This window comes from Nycticebus coucang, chromosome 16 (assembly GCF_027406575.1).
Source record: "Nycticebus coucang isolate mNycCou1 chromosome 16, mNycCou1.pri, whole genome shotgun sequence".
Lineage (NCBI taxonomy): Eukaryota > Metazoa > Chordata > Mammalia > Primates > Lorisidae > Nycticebus > Nycticebus coucang.
In genome coordinates, this window is record NC_069795.1 from 71325579 (window position 1) to 71338995 (window position 13417).

General features: G+C 42.1%; 1 protein-coding gene across 2 annotated transcripts in view; it reads left to right on the forward strand.

The window, feature by feature from the left end:
- CD86 (CD86 molecule) overlaps window positions 1-13417 on the forward strand; it is a 61066-nt gene that overhangs the window by 12053 nt on the left and 35596 nt on the right. The window contains exon 1 of one of the 2 annotated variants that reach the window (XM_053565176.1): window positions 9573-9724. The exons of the other annotated variant lie outside the window; for it this stretch is intronic. The gene's annotated coding sequence lies outside the window, so the exon portion shown is untranslated. Of the gene's footprint in view, window positions 1-9572; window positions 9725-13417 lie in introns of those variants that run through there. 2 annotated transcript variants of the gene reach the window in all.

Genomic DNA, 13417 nt, shown 5'->3' on the forward strand with positions numbered 1-13417 from the left:
ATGGTGAAAAAAGGAGGAAGAGAGGAAGGCTCCAACTGTGGAGTGATGTGGACCTCAGAAGAGCAGTGGATTTTTGCAGTAGAGATGGTGGGACAGGCAGTGCAGGCAGAAAAAACAGTTTGTGCAAAGGTAAAAAAGGCAAACAGTCTTCAAAGGGTTTAGGGCAGCAGTTCTCAACCTGTGGGTCTCGACCCCTTTGTAACAATGAAAATACATCACGGCATTAGGAAGATTGAGAACCTCTGGTCTAGGGGGTCAGGGAATAGTGGATACTTCAAATGTGACTAGTGAAGAAGTTGTAAAAGTTGTGTAATAGAAAACAGGCTGGATTCAGGCTGAGAAAGGCTTTGTGTGTCCTGTTAAGAAGTGTGAACACTACTCAGCAGGGGTAAATCTTTAAAGTGAGAAAGTTTCATAATCAGATTGTTTTTTGATGTGAGAAAGTTTCATAGTCAGATTGTTTTTTGATGAGCGATAATGAAGGGAGCCGTGAGTTGGAAGTGGGTGATGGGGAAGAAAGGGGAGCACATGGTGACATAAACACAATGTGTGAAATCCGGGGTATGAAAATCTCCTGGTCCCTTCTTCCTTACCACAGTCATCCCAAGGGACCAAAACAATAACACAGAAAACCTCTTGTAAAAATAAGTCTTTTTGTTTGCATGCAAATAGGCTATGCACAGTGAAAATGCAACTCAACTGCAATGTTTTGTTCCGATCCATGAAATGCAAAGATGCATTGCTCTATAAATGCTGTCCTTCTTAAAAAATCCAACTCCTCATCTTAAAATTGCAGCCAAGCTGTGTAAGGCTTATTTAAGATTCTTTGCAAATTTAAATAAGATTTGAGTAAAGATGAAATCAAAGCACTTTTCAGAAGAGGTCATCTCTTACTTACATTGCCTTAAAGTCGTGAGGGTGACATCTTGTTTTCCTGGAAAATTTCTCCTAAGTAACAACATCTCTGTGTAGGGGTAGATCTTTTAGAATCTTCCAGATAAAGACATGTGAGGGGAGTAGTCTACGGTTCTGTGCCATAGACTAGTTGTAAATGGCACATCCAGGTTGATAAACGCATATTTTTAAGATTTGCGGAAGTTCCGTGTATATTGCTTTTGGTCACAAAGATGCCACTGGGAAGTGAGTCTTTGAGTGTGCAATGCCATCCTTGCTGTGAAATGGAAGCTTTAAAAACTCCAGTGTTTTGGGTTTTTTACTTAACACGTTTAATCATTTTCATTGTGTCCTATATGCCCCAATCTGTCTTATTTTACTTTGTAATACACATTTTATTTACATTCTAAAATAAATATTTTGCATAAAAAGGTGCTTTCACATGTGCTTCCCTAAATTTAAAATATGCTGCCATTTCTTAAAATGTGTTAGTTTTGTTATGCATTATACCCCCTCCTCTGCACATACAGAGAAAAAAAAGGGACTTAACTCTTTGAGCAACTTTTACATTTAGAACCTTAATCCATTTTAGTTTTTCTGAGGTAATAAAGGAAATGACAAATGTCAGATTCTTTGTGAAAGAAATAATTTCTCAGAATATGTAAGTTCATACCCTTAAGCAAATGGGCCACTTTAAATTCAGAATCACAGTCATTTGAATATTGGCTTAATGTTCCCAGGTAACACTAAATATTGAAAGGATAAAGGTTTGGAATCAGATACTCTTGAGTTTAAGTGACATCACGGATGTTGGCAGTTTATTGGTACCAATTTTTGATTGTGCTATTTTATGTATTTCTTTCATCTTGGAAAGATTTTATATAATTACGTTATTTGTTAAATAATAGACCTTCTTTTGTGTAAACTATCAGAGGAAATCCTGAGACTATAAGATTGCTTTGTAAATCCTATTGAATAGCTAGAATATAGCTATTACTAATTGGAAGGGAAGTTAATCATTATAGAATGATTACAATGAATTAAATCACTTAGTCCACCTTCCCTCAGTAGAGTCTCCTGACTGTTCTATGGATGACTAATGATTATGCAGACTCCCACCCTGCCCATTTAAAATATAATGTGGAGGAGAACCAAAAACTCCTGGAGAAACCTATTCCTAAAATGGAGGGCCTGGGGGAAAATTTTCTTGCTTGTGACCTATACAACCTAGTTTGAATCTACCTCACACTGTGAAGATCGCTTGGTGGCAAGTACTTTGACCTTATTCTGTTGGAGTAGGTCTCCTCAACTACAGGCTCTGAGAGGGCAGAGAACACTCTTCTTTAGCCTACCTTGGATCTTGGGACTAGCCCAGAGCCTGCATTCATCCTGGGCTGGAAAAGCATTTGCTGAAGAAATGAAGGCAAATTGAAAAGTATAATGAAATTCTGAATGGTGCAATTCCATCTGTGGATTTTAAGGTATTATTGGAAAACAGGAAATATTACTGAGATACAAAGGTGGGTAAGGAACAAAAGTAAAGCATAAAAATGTGTGTCACTAGTGTCTAGTCACTGATTACTAGTTCCCATGCAACTCTGGCACCATCCCCAAAGTCTTGCCCAGCCCCTTCTGTGAGCTATCTGGATTTACAGCAGGAAGGCAAGGTGGGAGGGGGTGCCCTGGATGTGGTCTTGCTGCTAAATCCTGGCCTCTAGTGTCGATGGGCTAAATTATAGCCCTTGGTTACCCACACTGGCTTAGTTTTGCTTCCCTGACCTGCAGTCCAGTTCTCCACTGGCCTTGTTCCTTATACTTCCCAGAAGCTCCTGGTTCTGGCCATGCCCCAGCACACCCTACCTCTCTCGGCCATGTCTCCACCAGACCACAGACCTAGCTCAGACCTGGAGGATGGGGGTGTTGGGGTTGCAACTCCAGTTGCTGTCAGTAATCAGCTCTACCCAGGCCCATCTTCCGCATCGCCTAGCCTACTAAAGCAAGTACACTTCCGAAGGCCACACCCATCCCTGGTACAACAGTACTTTTTTGAAAATGCTTATCTTTCGGACAGTTTATTTTCCCTTAACCTACATTTTAATATAAGCGAGTGCAATCTTCAATCCAAATAAATGCATTTTGCTGCTTGAAGCTGCCATGTGATTTTGAGAGAGAGCGCTGACAGTCTTTTGCATTCACTTTGATAGAATCCTGAAAACATCTTGTGGTGTCCTTTGCTGTTCTGATGTCTCGCTTGAGGACGTCTAGGCAAAATTGTGTCACTGCACCTTAATTTCTAGTTCAGAAACTGATTGAATATGAGTCAAGAAATAATACACCTTGCTTCTTTCTCCGCTTGCATGAATAAGAGGCGTGAATTTGCATCATGAGAAAGTGAATAAAAGAAGATACCTCAGGGCAGCAAAAGAGACAGAAGAAGCCAGCCTGGGAGGGGAGTAGAGTGTACTAGGTACTAGAGGTTGTGATAATGAGGGTCAATCCATACCTCCGTGATTCTCTGGTATGATAAAACTACTGAGGCTGTAAAATTTTAGCTCAAAGGAAAAGGTTCAACTTCTAATGCTTGACTATATAAATTTTCTTTTAAGTGTAGATTAAAATTGTATCCCTCCTCAAAGAAACAAGAAACCCACTACATTTCTAAGAATGTTCCTCCAAAAACGTGGAACTGAAAGCTTTTTTTTTTTTTTAATTGATCTAGCCCTAAGAAAATGGTGGGGCTTTTTCTTTAATTTACCTAAGGAAGTAACATAAAAATCTACAATTCTGCACCAGAAAAACGCAGAAAATGCCACAAGAGAGTGTAGAAATATTAATGCAAAACTAAAGACTTTGTGCAACATTTTGTGCATGGTATTTGATGCCAAATGTGCATCGTGGGGAAGTGGAACCTTTGGACTGTGAAATTGATGCTAATTTTCTTTCCCACTAGTCTAGAAGCTCTCTAAAATGTCACATCATTAATTTAGTTACTTTACCAGGAATCAGTCATGTGATCAGTGTACTTTTTTTTTAAATTAATAGACATTAATTTTAGAACAGTTTTAGGTTTACAAAAAATTGAGCAGATAGTACAGAGAATTCCTATCTACCCCCATCTAGCCCACAACCCCCCTTTTTATTACCCCCTTGTGTTAGTGTAGTGTATTTCTTACAATGAATAAGCCAATATAAATACATTATTATTAACTAAAGTCTATAATTTACACTGTGTCCTTCTTTGTGTTGTATAATTCTATGAGTTCTGACAAATGTGTAATGTCATGTTTCCACCATTACAGTATCGCAAAGTATCACTGCCCTACAATTTACCTACATTCTGCCATTTCATTCCTCCCTCCCCTCCCTGAGCTCAGCAACCACTGATCTTTCCATTGTCTCCATGGTTTTGCCTTTTCATGTCATCGGAATCACACAGCATGTAGCCTTTTTCTACTGGCCTTTTCCATTAAGCAGTATGCATATAAGCTTTCTCTATGTCTTTTCATGTCTTAATAGACCATTTCTTTTAATTATTGCATCATATTTCACTGTTTTGATGTACCATAGTTTGTGCATTTACATATTTAAAGGGAATCTTAGTTGCTTCCAGTTTGGGGCAATTAAGAGTAAAGCTGTTATAAATATTTATGTGTAGGTTTTTTATGTGCATAAGCTTTCAATTCAATTGGAGAAATATTCCAAGAAGTGTGATTGCTGGATCAAAAGGCAAGATTATGTTTAGTTTTGTAAGAAACTACTTACCAATTGTCTCCCAAAATGGTTTCACCCCTTTGCTTCTCTGTTAGCAATGAATGAAAGTTCCTGGTGCTCTACATCCTTGGTGATCTTTGGTGTTGTCAGGGTTTTGGATTTTGGCCATTCTAACAAATGTGTAGTAGGATCTCATTGTTGTTTTAATTTACAGGTCTCTAATGGCAAATCATGCTATCTTTTCATTTGCTTATTTGCCATCTCTATACCTTCTTTGGGGAAGTACATGTTCAGATCTGTTGTACCTTTTTAAATTAGGTTTTTAAGTTTTGTTTTGTTTTTTTAATCTTTGAGTTTTAAGAGTTCTTTGTATACTTTGGATACCAGTCTTTTATCAGATAAATCTTTTGCAAATATTTTCTCCCAGTCTGTGGCTTATCTTTTTATTCTCCTAGGGGTTAGTGTGTTTTTATGCTTTAAATTTTCTAAAAACACAATTTTACAGCAGTAGTAAAAAGAAAAAATCATCACAAATGTCTTATGCTCTCTCTCAGGTGAAGTCAGGGAATGGTGGACCACCAGGGTTTCATTAAAAGGCAAGTGTCAAGTCCTGGGGGCTGTGGCTAACTACCCTTTTATTAGCAATTGTGTCGCAGGATGGGAAAAAAAGCCAACCCATCCCTGAGATGTATCACTTCTAAATTAAGAACAATTCAGGAAATGTGTTTACAGTGGAATCTTAGTCCCCCTTTCATAGGTGATATCCTCGTAGGATCTGAATTTCTGTCTATGAGTCCAACCAACTTTGCATATTTCCTTTAACTCAACCAACCTAATCCCACCTCTGCACCTTCTTTCTACATATTGGATAAGAGATTCCATCTTGGTCATTCAGGGGTCCCCTTTCTTTTCTGCAGCCCAGTCAGAACTCAAAAAGTTCACCTGGTGCCTGGACCACAGGTCCCTAGTCTGTCTTGATTGCCATTGGCATGCTCACTATCTGAGCCCACGGTGGCATCTCCTTGCCCACATGCCACCGTGAGGAATGAGAATATCTACTCTCATTCCTGAGCCAAGGACATGGTCTCTCTGTCATAAGCCATGGCCCCCGAGGTTACTGCTCATGCAGAAGCACTAATGAAGGGGTGCTTGGGTTCCCACTGCTCATAGGACCCACACATTCATCCCCTGCCCTCCATCCTCTTGCATCTCAAAAGCACTATCTCCCTCTCTTCTCACCCTATGGAACACTTACATCACCTCTTCCATGGGCTTTCACAAAAGTCTAGAAGAGCCTTTGACTTTGGATCTTTTCTGCTCCGCCAACCCTTCGAAGTCCCCATCACCCACCTCCCACACAAATCTCTGTATCAAGAAAGCTCAGAAAACAAACAAAAATAAACATTTTAATAAATAACGCTGCTGTAATTATTTTTGGGAACCACTTTAGTCTACATTGGAACTAACACTACCACACCCAGAATGCTCACAGACTGCCTCTTGACCACTGGCCACAGAGGCCATTTCCACACAGCAACAAATACATGGCTGAAATTGAAAAATTCAGCTAAGCATTTGGATGCTTGCAGATAACCACAGGTTTCTAGCTTTGGCACACAGAGTCAATCTTGACTGTGTGATCCCCAGGGGAATATCTCTGGGCAAAGCCACATGAGGGCATCAGGACGGTATCTGTCACCCCTTTCCGAGAGCCCCAGCTGCAACCTGTAGTCTCTCCTTCTCTGGCTCCTCTTCGTCACAGTCCTCTTCGAGGCAATGGAGAAAGCAGCCTCACAATGAAAGCAGCTTTTTGATGTTATCAGCAACTTCCTCCTCACAAAAACACAGGAGATTGGTCATCATTTTGCTCATCTTCCTTCTGGCATTTGATGCTGTCGACTGCCATCGCTGTTAGCTCCTTCCTGCTTTTGGCCCTGATGACACGTGTGGGATCAGAGTGATTTTGATTGGCTGAACGCAGGCCCAGCACACGAACACAGTGGAGTGAGGGGGTTGCAATCTGACTTGCTATGTGTTGCAATCTGACTTGATATGTGAAAAAAAATTATGGTCAGCAGCCACCTGCAGCTATTGAAAGGCCAGTTTGATCGCTGATAAGTTAATGAAAGTGATCTCATCACTGCTTGTTCCGTTCTGTGACCCGTCACTGCTAGGAGGTATGTTGACTAATTCAGGGAGAAGGGGGCTGGTGGGAGGGCCACCAAGCCAATTAGGGTCCTGGACACAATATCATATGAGAAGCAGTTGAGGACACTAAGAGTTTATGAGGAAAATTTATAATATCTGCATTCAGCTTTTTGAAGGGGTTTATGGAAAATGGTAGAAGAGTATATTCTGCTAGTTCTAGAAAACAGGACAGAGATCACTAGATGGGGAGTAATGGGTAGCAGTCTGAGATTATTATAAAAAAAGAAATTTTTCTTATAACTCTGCCATCAGGTAATGAGTTTTCCATCACGACAAATAAGAAAGCAAAAGCTAGATGTGCCTCTACCAAGACACTGAAAGGTTCCTTGCTTGAGTGAAAGACTGAGGGATGACTTCTGAGGTCCCTTATAGCCTGGCCATAGAGTAAGAGAGTTCCATGACGCCATATCATCCTTTATTTTTGCTATCTGCCTCACCACCCAACTCCCTTCTCTCCCTTTAACCTACTGCTCGGTTACAGCACTGCAGGAGGCTGCTCCAAGCAGGAACTGGGATAAGTAGATGAGAGAAGGGATATAGAAAGGGAAAAACAATGAAACAAGCTTAAAAAAACAAAACTAAACTACTGTATGCCAGGACCTGGGCTATTTTATTTAATCATCATGACAAGCCTATAAGATATTTAGTAGTACTTCTGGAAAACAAGGCTCAGAGAGGTTAAGTAACTGCCCTAAGAATACATAGGTGTTAAGAACTAGAAGTAGGATTTGAACACAGATCTCTATGATTCCAAAGCCTTGTGTGGTGCATTACTTTCATTCATCTTTTATTTATGGCCATTAATACTGCTTTCTAAAATTTTTGGCATTGAAATGAAGATTCCTCTTAAATTTACTTAAAGTAAATTAAGAGAAAAATACCATGTAAATAATAGAATAGATTAAACATGGAAATAAAGTGGTCCTAGTAGCCAGAATGACAGAAGTTTGATAAAGATTATTCCCAATATTTTGCTGGCTGGACTTTGAATTTAGCCTATCTTATATTTTGATTGCCGAGCACGGGAAAAGAAGGAGACTTTAAAATTAAGTAGATCATGTATTAATTCTCCTGTGCTCTGATAGGTAATTTCCTGTGTTACATTAATAAAACCAAATGGACCCTTTTGAACAAACAAGCAAAAATTGCAACTGTGAAATCCAGAGGAAAACCCCAGGTGGGACCTATCTGCCCAAAGGATGAGGTTTCCAGGGTCTGAACATAAAATGGCCGAAGTTCCCTGATGACCTGTGAGTCAGGGTCCGGACCTGTGGGTTTGAGAGGCTCTGGGTGGAAGGCAAAGGGGTTTACAGACCTTCTTCAGTGACAGAAGGAAAATTTTTGTGGGAAGGTCAAAGTGAGAATTGGTTGAAGTCTAAAAAGAAAATAGAAGAGTAGTGATGAAGACTGACTAGCTGCACCGCCGTGGGTGCTGTGCCAGGTGATTTATAGGCAAGGTCTCCTTTGTTTTTCACACAACGCAGCCAGGAAACTATCACAAGCCACATTTCAGAGGCAAGAAGACTGACACTTGCTGATGTTCAGCAACTTGCCCAGGGCCCAGTGGTCAAGCCAGGACTGGATCTCAGACCCCTGGTCCCAGACCCAGGCTCCCTCACCCGTACCACGAGCCTTTGTTTAGCTGAGCCTCCTCAACTAGCCACCAACAACTTTCACTTTGTCACATTTCCTTTCTCTTGCCTTCAGGACATAGCCTTTCTCGAGGGGGAGAGGGGGTGTGCTCAGCAAGGGCAGCCTTTCTCCTTCTGAGTTCAGTGCTATAGACCTCAGAGGCACATAATGCTCCCCACGCTGAGCAGAGGGCTCTGTGGTGTGTGATCAGGTCAGAAACAGGAGCGTGCACCTGGGGTGGGATTTTATGCCTCTGGAGCTTGCCGCTGCTAACGCCCTAAGGTTCAGAGAAATCTCCTGGGTATTCACACACCTTTCCTGCTTCTGCTTGTGACTTGTCCCCAAATTCAAGAGTACCACTCACTTCCAAGCATAGTGGACCAATGTAACAGCAACACTCTAGATCAGTGGTTCTCAACCTTCCTAATGCCACGACCCTTTAATATAGTTCCTCATGTTGTGATGACCCCCAACCATAAAATTATTTTCGTTGCTACTTCATAACTAATTTTGCTACTATTATGAATTGTAATATAAATATCTTATATGTAGGATGTATTTTCATTGTTACAAAGGGGTCGCAACCCACAGGTTTGAGAACCGCTATTCTACATCCATGCAACTAGGAGTGGATTAGAATTATCTGAAAATGGGGGTTGTGTATGTTAATTTCCTTCTAGCAGGATCTGTGGAAAGATAATGAAAGATTTGAAGGGAGGGCAAGAGCGAAGCACCTGGTCTCTCTGCTCTCTCTGGTTGGGGACTGTCTTCTGCAACCCTATGGAGCTCTGTAGAGCCTTAGGGCCTGCCACGTGGCTGCCTGGTAAAATCCTTTGCTGGACTGAGCACAATCTCTCTACCTATGGGCTACAAAGGCTGTGCCCCCACATCTCTGTCAGACCATAAGAGAAGGTGTCTTTGGCGTGTTTGTAGCTGAGACTGTGTTGGGGGTTTCCTCAGGGCTTTACACTCCCTCTCCCAGGGTGCATTTGTAGTCATTCTCATCAGTGGAAATGCCCACCTGCCAGCAGAAGTTATCTGGAAGCAAGCAAGAACACTGTCCCTGTCGGTGGTGGTGTTTCTGTTTAGTTAGTTCCCCTTTCTGTATCTGAGTTGTAGCCCTCAGTCTGTCTCTCTACAAGGGGTGCTGGAGGCATGGGGAGCGTACAAAAGCTCCTTTTGCTTCGTTCTTAGCACCCTGCTTCTGTGTGCGTCGGGAATGCTGTTGTGCGTATGCGTCTGGTCTCTGGGAGCTGCAGCAGGTGGCCATCTGTGACAGGTATGTCCTCTCAGATCCCTGGGGAGTGGAGGGAAATGCAGCTGTATCTGGGACAGAGGTGGGGATGTGCTGATGGCTGGCAAGGGAACAGGTACACAGAACATGCTTAAAACCTTTGACCACTGGGCTTGATTCCCAGAGTGACTACCTGGAAGGTGAGACATTACAAAAATGTGTCTCTCCTGCCAGATCCTTTCGTCTGTTTTCATGAGCTAAGAGACAGGACAGGCAGGATATAGAAGGTGCCACTTACCAGATAACTTGCAGACGCTCTTGGCCTTGATGCTGGGGGCTCTAAGCCTCTCTCCTCTAGAAGAAGCTGTCCAAGGATGCCTGCTGGCTCTGCCTGAGCCCTTCGTGAGAGTGAGAAATCCAGAGGAGGGGGGCCAAAATGCACATCTTCTCTGCTTTCCTGCTTGGCCTTTCCCTTCTCTGGTCCAGAAACTCTTCCTCATCATTTATTCCTATCTAAGTGCCTCATCCCAATGTTAGACCCTCTTGGCACCACAGACTAAGAGCTCATTTGAAAAGAAACATGCTTAGGTCAAAAAAGAGACCAGGCAGTGGTTTGACATATTTCACATGCTGTGAACACATTTGCATTTGCAAATTGACTTAAAATACTGCCTCTGTTAATAGTAATTTAAGGTTCTGGAGACACAGGTGAAAATCATTTTTGGCCACAGGAACTTCCCTCTCTACTTACCTTAATAACTAAGGAGATGGCCTGTTCATAAGGCATAAAACCTCAATCTTGGGACTAAGCTCTGGACTAAAGTGAAGCATTTATGTGCTCAGATTTGCAGGGCTGTGTTCTGTCTGCTGTTTGCTATTGCAGATACCATTAACGCTATTTATGTGAACTATCCCCGGTGTAATAGAAGCTTTTATGAATTTCTATGTGTGAATTCCAAAAACACTTATATACATATTTATTAAGTACTTGCTATGTTTCAACTTTCATAAAAGTTGTAAAGTGAAGTTTCTAGCCTAGTGGGAAAATCATATTAGTGAGATAATTGTGCTAAACTTGACTATGTAGCAACAGTGCTTTGAAGGTACAGAAATGGTTCTGTGTGACTATGCCAAATGATTAATTGCATTTGATATTTTGGTTACTCCGTTATCCCTGGATTTCATATGTCCCTTCATGGGTAGAGATGAGGATTGGATTTTATGAAGTTCGGGCTAAAGGGGGAGGGGAGAAAACCTGATAGCTGAGAAGCCTAGCTAAACCAGATTCTTTAGGAGAGAAATCAAGGATCAAACATCATCCTTCAAAAATCACATAGAGGTGGGAGTTGATGTTAGGAGTCTCTGGGCCAAGGGATTGAAGCTGTGAGGAATTAGAACTAGAGTAAAAGTATGTCTGAAACAAGCAATGCGGATGGTGAGGAGATTCCTGGGCAGTTTTCCACAGTCCAAGTGAGTGCTGGCATTCCACCTTCCACAGCCAGGCCAGGTCAGAATATTTCTCTAGCCTCTGAAGGGGAGATGCTTCTGAACAGCACATTGGAGGACACTCAGGCTGGGGTTGGGGAAGCGGTATCATTGTGAATATGTGGAGAAGAGATGTGTGACCTCAGCACTTTCCATCTCCTGGTCGGTCAAGCCCCTGAGACCTCAAAACTAGGAAGTGTCCTATTCCCTATGCACTCTGCCCTATTCATGGATGGGATTCTCTTCTAAGCTCCATTTCCTACTTTGATAAATTAACTTGAACTTAACTCCTAATGGCTACAAACAAAAAGAATTTCACCCTTCCAGTTAGCATTTGCATTTTAACAGGGGCTTTCAAAAAATGCCTTTACCCAAGGAATGAGTAATGCAGAAATTCCAAGCATCATGTATAGCTGGTAAATGAAATGGGGAGAGGGCCCTTCCCTCAATTTGTGCTCTGGAAACCCTGGCTTTTTGTCTTCGACTGTGACTCTGGTTCTGAGAAAACAAGAAAGGCGTTCCTTGAGGGGGCTGAGATGAGCATGGATACTTTTTAGTGAGTTCTATGGCCTCGTTCCCGGCAGTCAGAGCCCTTCACTGATGTGCACAGACTAGGAGAGGGGCCTGGAAAACTTGACAGGATGCTTAACTTTAGTTGCTTTTTTTGGCAAAAAGAAAAAAAAATGGTTTCCAAAACCATTACTTTGAAAAAAGAGTGCTGCTTGACTCAGAAGGTCCAATTCCAGATACAATAGAACTGGGCATATGTCTTACATGTGAACTTGCTCCTGGAGAACTGGGAAGCTAAAGGTTATCACTATGCTGTGCGCCTTCCTCCAGGCCAGTGAGGGGAGTCCACTCTTCATTTCAATCCTTCCGTCACCTACAGCAGTGTGGGGGTGAAGGGCAGGGGCGAAAGCCTCTTCTGCTGCCTACGATCGGCACAGATGCTTCTTCTCTGTGCCTGTGCGACCTCGATGCCACTCTCCTCACCGATTGGGTGAGGGAAAGAACACCTGATGAAAGGTCAGAAAATTATCCACAAAAGGGGGCTCAGGGAGATTTTGTCCAAGGGGAGATTGGAAGCTGAGACAGGCATGTGATATGGCCTGAGCTGGAAGGAGACCTGACTGGTGGAGAAGTTAGGGCTCAGGATGGGTCATCTCCTGTTCCCACCAGGCACCAGAAAGCGTCCACGTCTCCATCGCACCATGACTCAAACTCACCTCTTTCTTGCTATGCCCGCTGCTCTATGCTAGAGCTCTGCAAGTTTTTCTTCTTGTTCACACTGATCCCACCCCTTTCCCTGGGTCCCTGATGGGCTTATTTTCTTTAAATTTTTGTTACATCATTTTTCAGCTTCCAAACTCCCAATTTTCTATTAAATCAAATACAAGGTCCTTATTCAACTTTCTAGGGCCTAATAAACAATCTTGCTCTGCTTACAGAAATTAATTTCCAATTATTTGTCCAAAGTCAACTATTCTTCCAATCCAGTAAACTTTTCTCATTGTCCTATACAAAGATCATGGTCGGGCTTGGCGCCCATAGCACAATGGTTATGGCACCAGCCTCATACACCAAGGCTGGTGGGTTCAAACCCAGCCAGGGCCAGCTAAAAAACAATGACAACTGCAACAAAAAAATAGCCAGATGTTGTTGCAGGTGCCTGTAGTCCCAGCTGCTCGGGAGGCTGAGGCAAGAGAATCACTTAAGCCCAAGAGTTTGAGGTTGCTGTGAGCTGTGACACTACAGCACTCTACCCTGGGCAACATAGTGAGACTGTCTCCAAAAAAAAAAAAAAAATCATGGTCAATACTGTCCTTTAAAACTATTATATTTGATCATGTCTCAGAAAGTTGCCAAAGAATATTATACCAATAAAAAGCATCGAATATAGGGTTATATCTGATTTTTTATGTGGGTACACATGTTTTTATCAAAAACATGGCCAAAATATTTATCCAGTTAAACTCATCAGTGTTTAAAAGTGGTTCTTCAGGAGGCAGCAGCTATTTAAGACCCATTAAGCAGAAGCCTCAGCTACGAGGTTGTATGTTATCTGAAATCCGTTTCATGAACTGTCTTGGAAAGAATTGTTGGAAGCTAGCAAAGCCTTTCAAAGGGAAGAGGCAGATGGCCACCACACTGAGTTCTAGGAAATTAACAGTTGTTGATGTTAAAGGAAAACAGCAGTTCTCAGAGGAAGACTGTTAAACAATACAGTGGCATAGGCTGACCACCCTGTTAAAT